At 36.3% G+C, this 17,854-nt stretch overlaps 1 long non-coding RNA gene across 1 annotated transcript; it reads right to left on the minus strand.

Moving 5' to 3' along the window:
- Positions 1-12,995: 12,995 nt before the first annotated feature.
- Positions 12,996-16,719, minus strand: LOC139686940 (uncharacterized). Its single transcript, XR_011700573.1, has 2 exons — positions 16,565-16,719; positions 12,996-13,865 (listed from the first exon to the last, which is right to left on the minus strand). It is a non-coding gene; the product is annotated as an uncharacterized lncRNA (long non-coding RNA).
- Between the last annotated feature and the right edge of the window lie 1,135 nt (positions 16,720-17,854).

Consider the following 17,854-nt stretch of genomic DNA (forward strand, 5'->3'; position numbering starts at 1 on the left):
CCCTCCGGAAGGTAACTTATTATTATGACATCCTCCCCCTCCTCCTCAAAGACTTCCACAAGGGATACCCCTCTACACAGCTTGTATAGCTACCCACACAGCCAGTGTAAGCTATTGGAACACTTTGTGTGCACAATTGTACTAAGGATAATAAGTTTCATACAGCACAAATAAGCGAGTGTTATGATACATAGACTGAAAAAATCATCAAATTTATGAACAACTGACACTGACTTCAAGCTTGGCATTACCCCTGCTATTTAGAAACTTACTTTAATCCATTAACTTTTATTTAACCCAACAAATTATTTATATGCATATGAGATAATTAGATTACCAAAAGAATTTAATAAAGCTCAAAAAAGTGAATTGAATAACTTACTTTGAGCAAATCTTTCATGAATAAGCAACTTCTTAGATGTGCAGTGATGAATATCAAACAACTGACTGATATATCATGCACATGCAACCAATAATGCCCAGCAAACATACTTCACAGAAACCAGTCTATCACATTGGATGTGAGTTCTCTTATCAGCGAACTTTGACCCTAGCTTCACCAAGCTTTCTTAAGAAATTAGTTTTTCTTGACGTAGTGAGGATGGCCTCTGACATTATTTATCTTGATGGCCCCGATTTAATCTTCCTTAGATGAGGTGAGATCACGCATGTAATAACAATTTCCTGCAGTCATGGCTTTCATAGATAGTCATTCATAGAAAGGCAAAGAGCTACACCCCTTACTCGTACAGCCCCACACAAAAACATTTAAATAAAAATGCCATTACTTTTTTCCTCACAAAAATTCTTACAATATGATGAAAGATACATTTTTTAAGCAACAAGCCAAAACAAAGTGATTTGAAATTCATCTTCTGGCAAGAAAATAAACTTATCATACACCATGCCTGGAATATTTTGGTTACCATGTGGACTCAACAGTGGCATAACAGTTTTTAAAACCATCATTTTTTTTCAGGAACCACCAAGGAATTAGCATCTGCTTTTGAAATTATCATTAGCATTCACTAAGTTACAGACCTTGAGTTCAAACTTGCCATGAGGTTGATGGATTAGGGGTGTCAGAACTGCAATTCATTTAACAATGAACATAACCCTACAACACACATACAGCCTGTGCTGCCAGTAGTAGTATTTAGGGTAGGTGACCCACTGCTAAGGTCATTTGCACCATAGGGGATGGACAGGAAAGGATGAAGGGTGGAGAGAAACCCGGCGTCGGCATTAGCATACTCTTACGAAATGTGCCAAGGGGTCCGCAGCTTAACGTCCCATCTGACAGATGGTGTGCTCACTCAAATTGCTCTCCGCAAAGCACCTCAAGTAGGGATCAAGATAGCTCTGAAAAATATTCAATACCGCCGGGATTTGAACCGGGGCCCTCTGGGTGGGAAGCCAGTACGTTAGCCCCCGTACTATCTTGAGCCTCCCTGTGCTGCTATTTGGTACACCTTGGGTAAGTGGATAAACTGGCTGTGTGTGCGCCAACATAGACTGTAAATCCTTTCTATTTATCTATCTAAGAACTTATTGGAAATTAAACTTTTTGCACAAACCCTCCTTTAAACACTTATAATACCTGAGAGCAAGGAGTCAAAAAGGCCAGCCATTATCACTAGTAGCATACTGACCGATATATTAATGTATATTCCTACCTATAGTTAAAATATAAAGGCTCACATTAGGTAAAATAATGTGGGACTTTACCAGCCTAAATATTTATTAGAGATTCAGAGAAATAAAAACAAACTGCTATACCGCCTGAGATACTAATGATGCCAAAAGGCACTTATTGAGCATGAAGACATAAAGAAGATATGGAAGGGATACATTGAGGAACTATACCAAAGACCCAAACCACTTGAAGATGGCTTCATTGCAGAAGAAACTTTGATAGAAGAGGGTAAACAGGGCCCAGAGATCGGAGATGTGAACTTGACAGAGATGTGAAAGACCTGAAGAACAGTAATGCAACAGGGGTTGACAAAGTAAATGGAGAAATATTCAAGGTACTTGGGGTCACAGCGATTAATACTCTCTTTGGAATACTCTAAGATAGTTATGACAGTAGAAAACTACCATAGGACTTCAAGTAAGGTGCGTTGACTGCAATACCAAAGAAACCAAGAACAGATGAATGTGAAGAACACAGACCATTGAGCCAGATATCTCAAACATAAAACATTTACTTGGATAACTAAATGAAGAATAGAAGGAATGAAGAAAACCAATTTGGATCAGGAAAAATGAAGAGCAAGACAGCCAATACTCAGCGAAAGAGTACTGGCCGCAAAAATGACACACATAAACAAGCCTTTATTGCTTTTGTGGACTTGGAACATGCCCTCTACAAGGTCGAATGAAACAAGATGTTAGAAGTAATGGACTACAACAACAGAAGATAATCTATCTAGAAGAATCAGGTAATAACCATGAAAATGAAAAATGGGAGGGAAATAGAACCCAAAATAAACGAAGTGTTAGAAAAGGGTGTAATCTATCGCCAGCACTATTCAATATATGTCTAGAAGAGGCAATAAAAGAAGCACAGGAATGGACTAGGTATTTTGAGAATATAATATGAGAATTTAAAAGAAGAAAAATAAAATCCTTTTGTTCCTATGAGAGAAGCTGAAGTCGGATATCACATTTCAATGAGTGAAACTAAAGCAAGAAGAACCCTTCATCTTCCTGGGCAGCAGGATAACTTGGGATAGAGGAAGTACGGATTACATCAAGCGAAAAAGAGCTCACGCTAAGATGGTATTCATGAAGAATAGGTCTATTGACCATGATCAAAGAATCTTAAGATGCAAAACTAGATTTAAGGTTTTCCTGAAACAACATTTCAAATGTCTAATTGATTCTGTTATTGATGAAGCTTGCAAAGGATCTGATATCCGTTTGAAGTATGCAAATATATTCTTTATCTAGGGTGACAAATGCGTAAGAAATAAAGAGTAAAAGATACTTTAAGCCATAACATCACACAAAAAACATTGTTAAAAAATTTCCACAAGTTATGCAAAGATATGCCTTGCCTTGTTTCAAATTTTACTCTTCAGAGGATGCAACACTTGGATTGGAAAAATGATCATTAGCCTTATGTGGACCAAAGTGTAGACAAACCAAGGAAGTTCCATTAGATGCTCCTATCAGAGTTCAAAGGATAAGATTATATCATGCATCACCCAGCTTATAACAAGCATTCCAAATTTGATGATGGAAATCTCTAATTAATGGTTTCCGGCGTGACTTTATGGAATCGATTCATCTTGGAAATGAAATATAATAACTCGCCCACGTCGCCCACTTACGTCTGCTCGATACCTGGGCTAATGAGGGTAAAAAACCCCTTCTTTTCCCCCCCAACACTCTCCCTTGACCTCAAGATATGTAAAAGGCGTTGCATTTCGTTATGAACCATTTAAAACCCACCCACATTCCTCCGCCATTAAGAGGAGTGCTCCCCATAGGGGGTCTCCTCCCGCTTCCTAACCTTCCCTCCAACCATCATTCCCCACTTCCCTCCCCCACCTTCTCACCTCCCCGCCCCCCACCGAAATGTTGTATATATAGATGAATGTTTGTAGAGTTGTTACCTGAAGATGACGTTGAAGATTGAAACCCGGGTCGTATCACAATAAAAATTCTGTGGAATCACAAAGTTATTATTTTTCATTTCCAAGGAAATCTCTAAGTCGACGATGAGATAGGCTGGAATAAGTAAATAAGTAATTTATAATTTCTTGGATGAGATAATTATTTCACTTTCATATCTAGTTATGAGTAGTCATGAGTTCTCATTCATCATCTTTATTTTTTTAGCACTTGTGTATTGAAAAAATCAAGGAATTCATTTTCCTGGCATGAGGAATTCATTTCATACAAATAGGTTGAGCAATGTAAGAAAATACAGTCTAGTCTGTTCTAGAGAGTGGACAATCAATTCCCAATCAAAGGAATCAGGCTCATGACATAAAAAACTTCCTGAAAATAATACCATCTAGGCATATCAATATTAGAGATCAATGCTTTTCAGTTTCAGGAATAAATAGAAATTAGTTCACTTATTATATTCTTTGGTTGGAAGAAGTATATCATTCGCTGACAAAATGAATCAATGGTTTACTTTGATTGAATGCATGAGAACCAACCATGCATGAAAGGTATGTCAGAAGTTCCTCATTCTAGTTATTTTGAAAAAAATATATGTAAAGTCAAAGGCTGATAATTCAAAGAAATGCTCAGTTGTTTAAAATGTTGATAACTTTTAAAATTAGGTCAGTGAAAGATGTCACCACATTAGCACCAGAACAAAAGGTTGGCTATCAAAACTTTTGTTTTTTATTGACACTAAGGAAATGAAAAATAGCAGCAATATACTTCAGTGTCCTTAAAACACTATACCTCTTTCATTGACGCTAGAATGGAATACCTGCCGTTTTACTGACAAATAATTGCATCGCTTGCAGTTTGCACTTTCATGAAACGGTGTACACTACTTTCAAACTTGTTACGAAGAGGTCAAAAATCTTGCATTCTCTTTTAAATGACTTTCACATTCAGAGTCCACAAAGTCTCCCACCTGAGTGCTCATATTTATTTCCCTGCTGATTATTAAAGGTGCCCTTGTCATAAGGCACAAATTTTTTACAAAAAAATAATTCATCGGAAATTCAAAATAATTTTATTGACATGGTAATTCAAAATAAAAAAATAACCATTTCCAAGACAAGAGGTGCAACATAGACACAACAGATATTCAATACTTTGATTTTCACAAATTCATTGAGGGATCGGGATGGTGTGGTGGCTCACATACAGGCTTCCCACCAAATGGGCCCTCACATAAATCCTGGAGACAACAAATATTTTTCAGTGGTATCCCTCTCCTTACTTCAGTTGCTTTGTGGAGAGCACTTGAGTGAGTAAGCTGTCCGTCAGATGGGACGTTAAACTGCGGATGCCTGTTGACAAGAGTAGGCTAATGCCGATGCCAGGTTTCTTTCCACCCTTCATCCTTTCCCATCCATCCCTAATGGCGCAAATGATCTTAACTGTTGGTCCCTTCCAATAATAACTACTTCTACTACTACAAAATCATTGCAGGAGCTCTGCGTTCTGAATCATTATTTGTGTACCTCTTCTCTTTCTCCTACGATTGAATCTCACAGGTATATTGTTAGTCTACCCATGGGATTGTAGTAAATGTGTGTGTGTATATACATACATACATATATGTTATATATATATATATACATATATATATATATATACATATATATATATATATATATATATATATATATATATATACATATATATATATATATATATATATATATATATATATATATATATATATATATATATATATATATATATATATATATATATATATATATATATATAATGTATAACACTTAGCACTAGTGGACACAGACAAAAACACAGAAACACACAAAAAAAAGGACTCACTATTTTTCGAATTTTCAGTGGTCGTTGCCACCTTTATCAAGGAAGAGAGTTCTGTCCCTCTCTTCCTTGATAAAGGTGGCAACGACCACCGAAAATTCGAAAAATAGTGAGTCCTTTTTTTTGTGTGTTTCTGTGTTTTTGTCTGTGTCCACTAGTGCTAAGTGTTATACATTATTATTCACGTCCGTGAGACTTTCAAAAAGTGTTATATATATATATATATATATATATATATATATATATATAATATATACACATACATATACAAATATACATACATACATACATATATATCACTTGGCGGATGAGATGATTACAAAGATGGATGAGCAGAGAAAATGGAAGAATGTAAATACAGAGTTAGGCAAAATGAAGTACAAAGAATTAAACAATAAATTGAGGCGGGCAACAAATAAAGCAAAAGAAGCATGGTGGAAGATGCAGTGCAAGGATATGGAAAGTCTGCAGAGGAAGGGTGAAATCGGTGCGCTGTACAGCAAAGTTAAATCTTTATCGGGAAGTAAGAAAGGGAGATCAACGATAGCAGTTAGAGACAAGACGGGTAAGGTAATAGCTGACACAGGAAAGATCCAAGAGAGATGGAAGGAGTATATAGAAGATCTGTATAGTAAAGAACTTCGACCAACAAAGTTAGACATAGAAGTAAAAGGAACATGACGTAAGGGAAGATAGCTTAGGTCCAGGCATACTCGATGATGAGATAGAAAGGGCATTTAGGGAGATGAACCTAAATAAGGCCATGGGGGTGGATAACATTCACGCGGAACTATTGAAATGTTTAGGAAAATTTGGGAGGAAGAGGCTATATGGGCTCATTCGTAGTATTTATGAGGAAGGAATCTGGCCGGAAGACTTTGTGAGATCAGTTTTAGTTCCTATTCCGACAAAGGTAAAGGCTACATCATGTGAGGACTACAGGACACTAAGTTTGATATCCCACGCAGCTTAAGTTGTTCTCAGGATCATAAACAAAAGAATAGAGAGTGGGGCAAATGTTTACTTAGGGGATGATCAGTTTGGGTTTAGGAAGGGGAGAGGTACGCATGATGCCATTGCAGTAATGAGAATATTAATCGAAAGGAGTATAGAATACAACCAGGAGGTATTTGCTTGTTTTGTAGATTTCGAAAAAGCGTTTCATAGAGTGAATTGGGAAAAACTAATCAGTATATTGCAGAAAATAGGAATAGATTGGAGGCTAATCCGCAACCTGTACATGACTCAGACTGCAAAGGTGCGAGTGGGGAACGGGGAGTCCAGTTGGGCAGTGTTAGGAAGAGGTTGCCCATTATCACCGTTGCTCTGCAACCTGTATGCAGAGGAAATTATTAAATAGGCATGGGAAGAACTCGAGGTAGGAATGAAGGTGGGCGGGGAATTCGTAAAATCAGTTAGGTTTGCTGATGACCAAGCTTTAGTTTGTCAGTCAGCCAAGGGGTTGCAAGCATTGCTGAGGGAATTGGAAATTCAGTGCGATAGGTATGGGATGAAAATCAATATTAATAAAACAAAGGTTATGCGATTTTCTAGGAAGAAAAAGGCTAAGCTAAACATTAAAATAGGAGGGCAAAAGCTGGAGCAGGTAGAACAGTTTACATATCTCGGAAGTGTTTTGGACCAACACGGTCAAAGGAGTAGGGACGTAAGGAGAAGAATTGTGCTAGGCAAAGAGGCTTTCACAAGGAGGAAGGAGTTGATGAGAGGGACGTCGATTAAGGATATTAAGAAAAGACTCTTAATAACTTTGATAGGGAGCGTAGCTATGTAAGGTGTGGAAACATGGTCATTGAAGCAGGAGGATAGACGTAGACTGGAGGCTTTTGAAATGTGGGTTTAGAGAAGAATGGAGATGGTGACATGGACCGAGAAGAAAACAAATGAGGAAGTACTTGATATGGTGGGCAAAGAGAGGGGTTTGTTGAGTGAAATCCTATGGATGCAGGAAAAGTGGATGAAGGGGGTATTGACAGGCAGTGGGATGTTGAAGGCTGTAATTGAGGGAAGAATGTTAGGCAAATGAGGAAAGGGAAGGAACAGGATAGGGATTTTGGACAGGATGAAGGGTGAAAGAAATTACTCGGAGTTAAAGAGGGACCTTATGTAGAGTAGGATGTTGGGTTTTGCTAGGAGTCAGAAAATATTTATTTAGGAGCTCTGTCCATCCAAAAACCTACCTTAACCGGTAGATTATCTTATAATAATAACACTTAGCACTAGTGGGCACAGACAAAAACACACAGAAATTCACAAAAAAGAGACTCACTATTTTTCACATTTTCGGTGGTCGTATCCACCTTTATCAAGGAAGAGAGGGACAGAACTGAAGGCAATACGAGGGCTGCAGCGATGGATGGAAGGGGAAGGTGGTGAGAGAATTCGGAAGGGAAGGGTTTGGAGGGGCAGCGTTAGAAGGGTGGGGAAAATTTGGTGGGGCAAAGGTGATGGGGGTGGAGGGGGGATGAAAATATGTTAGGAGCAGGGTAATTAATGCCTAATATTGATTCCTGGCCAATTCCAGGACTCCAAGAGCCAGATGAAGGATTGCTCTAATGTTTTGAGTTTCAGTGGAGGATCAGAGGGTGGGAGGGGTGCTAAAATGGATACACTATAGCATTTATCAAAGGGAGTGTGGTGTTCGGAAGCCTGTTTGGGAATAGGGAGCCTGGTGGCCCTGATTGATATGCTCCCAATCCCCAGAGGCAGTATGCATGAGGCCCGGTGGTTGTTAATTCTAATATTAAGGGATATGGTACACTGTCCAATATAATAGGCAGGGCAAACTTGGTACACTACATTGCTAGATGTGCAAGTAGAGGAGGGAATTGGTGGGAGAGTTAAAAAGCGGGTGGGAGAGAGTTAAAAAGCAGGTGGGAGAGAGTTAAAAAGTGGGTGGGAGAGGGATGGGATTTTGGTTTTGAAAATAGGGCATGTTTTGCATCTAGGTTTATTGTATGGTATGGGAGTGGTTTTGGGACGGGGCGGGGATTCAAAGAGAGGATTGATTGATTTGAGAAGGGTCAGATAGGTTGGCGGGGCATTTGAAAGAAACAGAGGGACATTTGGGAAAAAGGTTGGCAATGGTGTTATGATTTTTGAGGATAGGGTAGAGATTCTAAGCCCGGGAAGTAAGTGGTGCAAATTGAAAGAGGGTGGGGTTCCGCGGCGGAGGAAGGTTTGGGAGTGTTGGCATGTTTTCTGATTCTCGGACCCTCTCTCAATTTGCACCACATACTTCCCGGGCTTAGAATCTCTACGATCAATCCTAAAAGACCTCTACTCTATCCTCAAAAATTCATTCATTACAGATATTCATGCTTGCTCAGTCCACAATCTTTCTTAGGAATAAATGAAGAACTTTACCCTTAAACACTCTTATTTCTTTTATTTGCATATTTATGAAAATGTTTACGTTCAGAGTTCAGGAAAACATGGACTCTGGAATATGTGAAGTGAAAAATGAATGATGCAATTAACCCAAAAACACTGATCAAAAATTTAAATCTCTAAATTATAACTCAAAGAGCATGTTTATGGAGTCTAAGCCAAGGTATTTGAGCAAACACAGTAGGTCATATGCTAAACCTTACAACAATTTTAATTTAAAATTATACAGTTTAATAGCCTGTATATTTCTAAATACACAATGAAAACAAAGTCAAGGAAATATTAATTTCAAGTTTTTAATAGGCATTTATTTTATTCATAAAGGGTACCCAAAGTAAAAAAAAAATATTTAGCCTGTTTTCCCATTTTATTTTAAAATGGTACAAATTAATGATAATTATCCCCAACCCACAACAGATACATAATTTAACAAAATTTATGGGGAGTATACATAATCTTGAGTTGAAAACACCCTATTTTTTCCCAACACATAATTCACAACCAATTTAAGGTATGTAATGGAAACAGACATTATTGACAACATATATATTATTAAGAAAAATAAGTAAATCCATGCATATAAAAAATATGGACATGATACCTTTCACATCACTGAAGCCAGAATGACTATGGTGGAATGACATTTTGAGTATTTCACAATCAACTGTATGCCTACATGCATATCTAGTTTTATTACACATTAAGTGAGCAAAATGAGATAAAAGTACTCTATAAGAGGATATTGTACGAAAATAATGTTTTTTTCATGCCATGCCATAGAATCTCTCCACTGTTCCAGTTTTTATCTTATTCAGGGTGCTGCATGGCATTGGATGATAAAAAATAGAGTATTGGACCCTGGTAATGAAAATGAAACAGAACACCTGTGTGCAAGAAATATTTTGACTGACATATAGCTGGACTATAGCTCTATGGAGCACCATTATCACTTGGTGCACATATTTGGCGTAGCAGGTAGAAGGTGAAAGAGAATCCCTGTCTCTCATATGAGGTAGGAAATGAGTGAGATCAGCATGTCATAGAAATCCTTGAAAGTGACTATCATCCAGGACAAGAATGACACTTGGGAGTATTTATAAATGACATGGCATTAAAAAAAATGTGTACATATAAAATATTTTATAACCAGCCACAGTAATCAACCCAAAGAATGGTTCGAATGAAATCTTCTCGGGTCTTCCACCAGGTTTGTCTCCCCATTGCTGCTGACATTTTGAAAACTGATTCTATCATTGTCTTCAGGACTTCTGAATTCAGAAAACCTGAGGATGATGACTCGGTCAATTTTCGAAATGTCTGCAGCAACGGAGACACCAACCCAGTGGAAGACCCCAGAGGATTTCACTCAACAGATATACCAGGAAAGGACAAGATCTTAGCTCAAAAAATGATTTGATAGGTGAGAATAGAGCTAATCAAGCTTGAATGTAGCCAGGGTTTACTAGAAGAACCACCTGGATTTGAACCAGAAGTCATCTTGAGGGTAAAAAATAAACTTCACACTTCCACAATAAAGTATTGTGGAAGTGTAAAGTTTCTTTTTTACCCTCATCATGAAGGAATTCCACAAAGTTAAACCTGAAACTGTTATGTTTGAAGTCATCTAGTTAGTTGTCACTCCAATCAAATACCTTGCACACTACTTCTTCCTCATTACAATCATCTTTGTAAAATGGCCATCAAATTGTACTGGATTAATCATGTGCATCACTAAATTTGAGAATAAACAATAGAAATTCCCACCACACCTGGAGAGCTTAAGTTATTTTCAATGTTTTAATGATTTGCTAGGTTTTAATGATGCACACAGAAAATGTTCATTACCTGTAACAGCAGTGAATCCAGCAAATCTGATTTAGTTTCCCCAGAGTTTTTAGGTAAATTTTTAGTTTTCCTGGATAATGTTTTACGCAAATTCAGTTAACTTTTAAGTAAAAGTCCCAAGAAAAATACAAATAATGCAAATATTAAAATTGCACCACTGATTACTTTTCACATCGCAACACACTGATTACAATGAAACCACTGAAAGCTAGCAATGAAGGAATAACACTGCTTGCTTGTTATGATGTGAAATATACACTCTAAATAAAAAAAATAAATTTTGAAAAAAATAGGTTTTCAGCACAGAATATTATGGCAAACACACCAATGGAAAAATATGGACAGTAAAATGAAATAGCTTAATCACAAGTGCTACTAACTAGTGACTAATTACAGGCATTAATGATGATGTGATTTCTAGTAATTATTTTGCATTACTGAATTCATTCTTTACAAGAGTTTTGCCCAAAAAAGAAAAAAAAATCATGGAATAGCCCAAACTAAGTATTTTCATATTAGAAAGCAATGCAAATTGTACTTTTTAAGCAAAATTGTTGAATTTTAAACTATTAATCAGCCTTAAACCCATCAGCTCCAAAAAGATTCTTTGGTAGAGCGTGAGTCTTGGAAATGAATATTAGTGATAGTTTTGTAATTTACAATTAAACTGAATCAACAAGATTTCATGTAAATGGCAACCATTGAGATAAAAATATTTAGAAAGGGCTGGAAATTGATTAACAAAATCCATAAGGAGTACTAAATCTTGAATATGTATAGAAATTATGTTTACTTCTCAAGTCTAGATTCACATAAAGATGGTCATATATGTAGTTGTATATTTTGTAAGCTAACATATTCATTTTGCAGCCAAATGCCAATAAACCACACCAAATTCCAAAAAAAATATTTTAGACCATGAAAAATGCCCTTACCTTGTCACCGCCAACTGTTATTCCAATTAGTTTTAATTAACTCCATCATCCAAGAGTTCAGTTAAAAATGAATTACAGAATGTGATTGCCACTCATAGTATTTGTAAGGATTGCATTGCAAACAATATGGCTTCCCTATTATATGAATGATGCAAATATTTTAGATAAAATAAGATAGAGTTAAGGACTAGCAGCCTCTACTTTCATAGAAGTAATGGTCTTACAGAAAGGGTACCCAAATTTGACAGCAAACAATTGTTGAAAAGCCAAAAAGCAGGTAAAGATTTTAGGGATCTGGGGAGGGATTATTTCAATTTTTTCATTAAACATCCCAGGATGTCCCCAGCTCAAATGTTGTCACTCATCAGTTGTAAACTTATCTCCATCACAATGGGAGCATGGAGACCAAGAGTCCCTCGTGGTATACATGAAGCACAACAGGGAAAATGAGAGAAATTATAGAGCCTCCAGGAGGAAGATGAAGGGATATAATATAGATGTTTATGAGAAAGGTATGGGTCAAGTATGGGTGTGAAAAAATTAACATTGGGAACCTAGCATTATCACTGAGAAGTGGAGAAAAACAAAAATTTGTATTAGTTAAAGAACAAAAATGATGACGTTGTGAGGCATAATGACGCTTCCTTTAGTCATAACTGTTGAAATGTGTATCCAAAATGATTTCTTGCTATTGGAGCATCATATTGTACATGCCAAGAGTAATACCTAAGAGCCAGCAGGAGATTATTACTTCAACTTTAGGAGATCAAAATATTTGAAACATGAAGAACATTCCGATAGTACTCAAGTGAAAGAATATTCTACCTCCTGCATGTGGTGTACTGTCTTCCGCTAGAATTTAGTAGTGCCTCTCAACAATTGGTTGTTTTGCAATCAAAGCGAGCACCTCCATTTTGGGCATCAGTCCCAACTCTTTGCACTCCAAGGTTAGTTCATTAACTTCCCCCTTCACATGAGATTAGTGTTGACGAAGATGCCAAATTTTACTGAGTCTCATTGCCACAGAGGATAACTGGAAGTCACATGGGGAATATCTGGCATGGGTTACCATTGTAAATTATTTCAATCAGGAACAAGAAAGGGAAAAGACAATGATGCGTGGAGTGGACAAAAAATCACAGAGAGAAAAAATGGGGGTTTGCTATTGCTACAAAGGGGAAGGTCATTTGAGGAGTGCCTACAGCTATAAAAGAATCCCATAAAAGCTAACATCACTCTTGTTCAATAAAAAAACCCCACTTTTTGCATTATACATGAAAAATATTTTGCAAATAAAAATGTAAAAACTTGCAACAGTTCCACTCTTCATTTTAACACATTATTTCACATAGGCATTACTAATGAGTCATATTACCAGAACTTTTAACCTAAATATTACCTTCAAACGTGTTTAATGATATTGCCATGACTAGATTCCACATGCATTTAAGCTTTTCTTGAACACATGGCACCATATATCACTCTAACTAAGAATTTTTAACAGCAAAATTAACAGGATCAACTTAAATTGAAAATGCAGCTACGAAAACTTTTAAAAATACATCAAATTTTAATAATATTACACACCATATCATTTATGAAATATTAGCCAACAATTGCTTCACTTCCTAATTTATTCATATAGATATCCACATAACATATAGATAACTGAATATCAGCAGATAGATGAATTTCTTTCCAAATCACTCGAAACTTCTCATGCTTTCACAAAAGAGAAATACAGAAGACACAAAACTGGTCCCTGGTGTTATTATTTACTTGAAATTTGATTTAAATTCCTTCATCATAACACAAAGACAAAAAAGTAATGGAACAATTAAGGTTGCCCAGTTACAGCTATCACTATTACTCCAGGAACCCATTATTTATAATATGTATTGGTTTGCGTGACTTCCACTAGCCCGATACATCGGCTTCCATAATTGAATTACACTGTCTTAAGGCACCTACTGACCATATCAAAAAGGAAACTAAAATTAAATCATTCTATGGAAGTGATTTAAGAACGACTTTTGAAATGAATCTTCAGTGAGTCTTCTGGAAAGAGGAGTATGTTGTAATACTGCTCCAAAGGACTTTTCTTATTGCATTCAAGTTTGAAGTTGTACAGCATAAGGGCCAAAGTGACTATTAGGTCTTGCTCTGCAAATCGACGGCCTGTATTTGATAAATTATATCATAAGGCTCATATAAACTTGAATGAACATAAAATTAATGACATACCTTTTATTAGAAATAAAATGTGAATAATGACTCCAGATAGGGGCAATTCATTTATTATAAATATGCTTGATGATTTCAGTAACTTTTTGTGAAAGTCAAACTCAGTGATTGAAACAAAAACCCAGCCAATGTACTAGGAAGTAGGCAAGTAAGTTAATTGCACAAATCATAGGACATAAGGGGTGCAAAATGCCTCTTTCGGCATTACAAATTTATTTCCTAGTATCCCTAAAAATTGAAACTCTTACTCTCCTTAGAAACAGTTTGAATCAATAAATTAAAACATCCCACTATAGATGAATACAGATACCTTACCTTTGAATATCCCAAAATTATTTCCAATTAAACAACCAGTTTTTTGAGCAAAATTTCAGCACTAATATGAGCATGGGCCATCATCCCCAGCCCCTACGTTACCACCCATTGCTTCCCCTTCTCCCTTACTTCCTGCTATTGATTGTGAAAAAGCTCCCAGCCACTTAAATAACGGAAAGTAGTACCCTGAGGCATCATTACTGCTGTTAGGCCACTCCCCCTGAAGCTCAGGAGGAGTAGCCTCTTCATAAATTTAAATGAAATGATGTTCCCCATTTGCTTCACATCTACCTACCTCATCCTGTGCCTATCTTACCACTGACTTTGCAATAACATAATATTTCCTCTGCATACGCGTTACAGAGTACCATAGATATATAATGCATATATTTATAATAAATGTACTTTATTTGGGTTTTCTTTTCATACATATAGAGTCATGCATATGAATTGGCATTCCCAATGGAGTACGGTTTGATTTTGACATAAATGAAAGCTATTGCCATGGAACTCCTATTTCTGTTACAGACAACATGTTACTTTTCATTCATTGGCCATGGCTTTAAATGTGAAAGCCCTAAGAACAAAGTAAAATTGTGCATACTAAATCCATATTCCATTATTGACCTTTATGCTGCCATAGACAATAATGGCAGCATGGAAAGAAAGCTCAAATAAAGCATAATTAAATTAAAGTACTATTATAAAAAGTACTATGAGAGTAACAACCTAAAATGAATGGCCAGAATGAAGAGAGACCAATGACTGCAATGACAAGGCTCCAGCTTTAGAAGATGATGATGCCATTATTGCATTAACTTTGGTTGACAAGTGCCCATATGGGTCAATGGGAAAGGATAAACTGAGGAGTCTGATACTACCCCACCACTCCTCCCATTGTTGACGTGAGCATGCAACTTGCTAGCTATTATTAATTATAATTAAGTGGATAAATTATAAATTTTATTATATTTTAATTATTTACTTTATAAATATAAATAAATTAATTAATCTTAAGCAACATAAAATATACAATAAACTGTCAATTATCAATGCTAATGGATGCATGATGAAGTGAAGCGGATAATCAAAAAAAACACTGATATCCAAAATAAGCAGAAAATATTGTCTTAGTATACATGAAGGCTCTCCTTTTTCATTCCTTGTGGTCAATTCTAATTTTCTAGCACTGAAAGCAAATTTTACCATTTTTCAGCCATTTTTATTTGAGTGGCATTATAGTTTCACAAGAAAACTAAACTATCATCAATTGAATAACAGAACATAGTTTGGTCAGGGTGCTAAACCAATTACGTGGCCAGGAAAAAATCAATGACTGGCAAAGGATGAATATTGACAAAGGATCACCGATAAGGATTCAATTTTGTCATTCAATGCCAAATAAAATAATGCTGTGCTGATAGTTAATAACTTATTCATTGCATAGTAAAACAGGGGGACTTAAAATAGAACGTGGAATTCTCAGCAATGAGCGCTAGGGAAACAATAATGGGAAAGTACTGCGAATACAAAAATGGTTATATTAAAAAATCAAATATTATTAACAACTTTTGATCATGTGAAAGTCAAAACTTTTAGAAAGCCAGGGTATTTCAGATATACATTTAAAAAAAGTAAATTGAATTTTCCAAGAAATTATCTTTTACAGAATTAAACTGTAAGATTGTAATTTGATAAAAATTTTGAAGTGCTACGGAGAGAATAGCAAGAACAATCAAGAATTTACAGTCAATATGAATATAACAATAGTGCTATTAATGTATTCTATTGACGAGAGGGGTATAAAAAAGCTATGCATTCTCAAGCAAAGAAATATTGTATGATTTTCAATAAAGTAAAATCCTGCTCATATTATACTCAAGCAGTGAGAGCAGGGCATTATGGCTCACACAAGAAAGTGAGTCCTCAGTGGGCTGGGTTTCTTTTTTGACACTTTTAAGTTTACAACGCCTTTACTATTACTCATGATGCCAACATTTATGGAATTTCGAGTAAGGTCATATCTATTACAGCTCTGCATCCACATTACATGAGAAAATGTTTTCTGTAAACATGTACAGGCAATGAGAAGTAGAGAAAATTATATTTGATCAACTTCAACACTGGATACATAACTTGTAGTTCATCAAATTACAATCATACGAGTCATAATAACAGATCAGTTTATCTTTAATTCCATTTTTTATGGTTCTGTTTTCAATAAATAAATGTTTGAGTTCATATTATAAATTGCAAGTCAGCTAATAAATGGAGGAGAATCACAAGTATTGAGCTAACTCATAATGCAATTACATTACCAGGACAAGTTCTTGATCTAATGCCAAAGGGGATGAGGAGGTAGGGGTGAACATTGCTGCTAGATTCGCCCCTCAGCCATCTCTCCGGTAAAAACTTCTCTGGATTTTTAAAGTACTTTTCAGACATATATTGAACACTTTGATTCAAGTTACAATGAGTCTGGAAAAAATATATCACCAAATTACATTATATATTGCAACTCAAAAATCTTGATTGTCACATCTAATACAAAAAATTATGCAGCACCATGACATAAGCTGATCACATTTTGAAATCAGCACCAAATTGATTCATTTCAAGTGTACATGCTGCGCATGTATCAGTGACATCAGTTCCATCATAAACCTTTCAACCCTTGTCATACCAAGTGCTCCATTCCTTACTCCCTTTCTGACTTGGCACAGGATCTGCAATAATTTCAATTCCCTCAATAAATTCCTCTCAAACCTACACCATTCCCTCCTCCAACGAGGATGTGTACAGGTCTGCCCCCCTCCCTAGACAAAATAATTTGAAAACATGCCAACACTCCCCTTGCCTTCCGCCATCACAGACATGAACATTTTTTGGCTTGTACTAACAAATTTCCTGGCATGGCCTCTGAGATATTTTAAAAAAACCTTAATCCCATCCTCAAGAACCACAATTCCCCAACCAAATTTTTCCTCAACCCCATTATCAGATATCAACAAATTAGCCAATTCACTGTTACAAAATCCCCATCCATCTCAAAGCAAACCCATGGCCTGCAATAAGCCAAGATGTAAAACATGCCCTATTTTTAAAATCCAATTTCCATTTCTCTCCCACTAGCTTTTAAACTCTTTCCCACCCATTCCCTAGTCCTCCACCTCCAGCAATTCAGTTTATCACCTGAAGTGCCAACTATGCTCTGCCTTCTACATTGGTCAATGTACCACACCCCTTTAACTTTTGAATCAATAATCTCGGCACTTCCAGCAAACATTCTTCCCTCTCTGTGATGCTTTCAATCCTGAACCATGCCCGTCACTACAGCACTCCTTTTAACAAATGCTATGGCGCCTACCCCCGCCCTCCGACACCCCACTCAAACACTAGACAATGAAGCAGGTGTACACATGGCTCTTAGATGCTTCATTTTTCTAGGGATTAATATCTGACATTAAACACCCCACCCTCCACAATTTTTCATTTTCAAAAAGGCACTAAGCAATTTTGTTTTTCGAATATTTTGGTGGCAAGCACCCCTATAATGATAAAAGCAGCAAGTGACAGCTGAATGCATAAAAACTCACCCCAGCTGGTAC

Source organism: Hetaerina americana, unplaced genomic scaffold (assembly GCF_022747635.1).
Source record: "Hetaerina americana unplaced genomic scaffold, ioHetAmer1.1.p SCAF_1501, whole genome shotgun sequence".
Classification (NCBI taxonomy): Eukaryota; Metazoa; Arthropoda; class Insecta; order Odonata; family Calopterygidae; genus Hetaerina; species Hetaerina americana.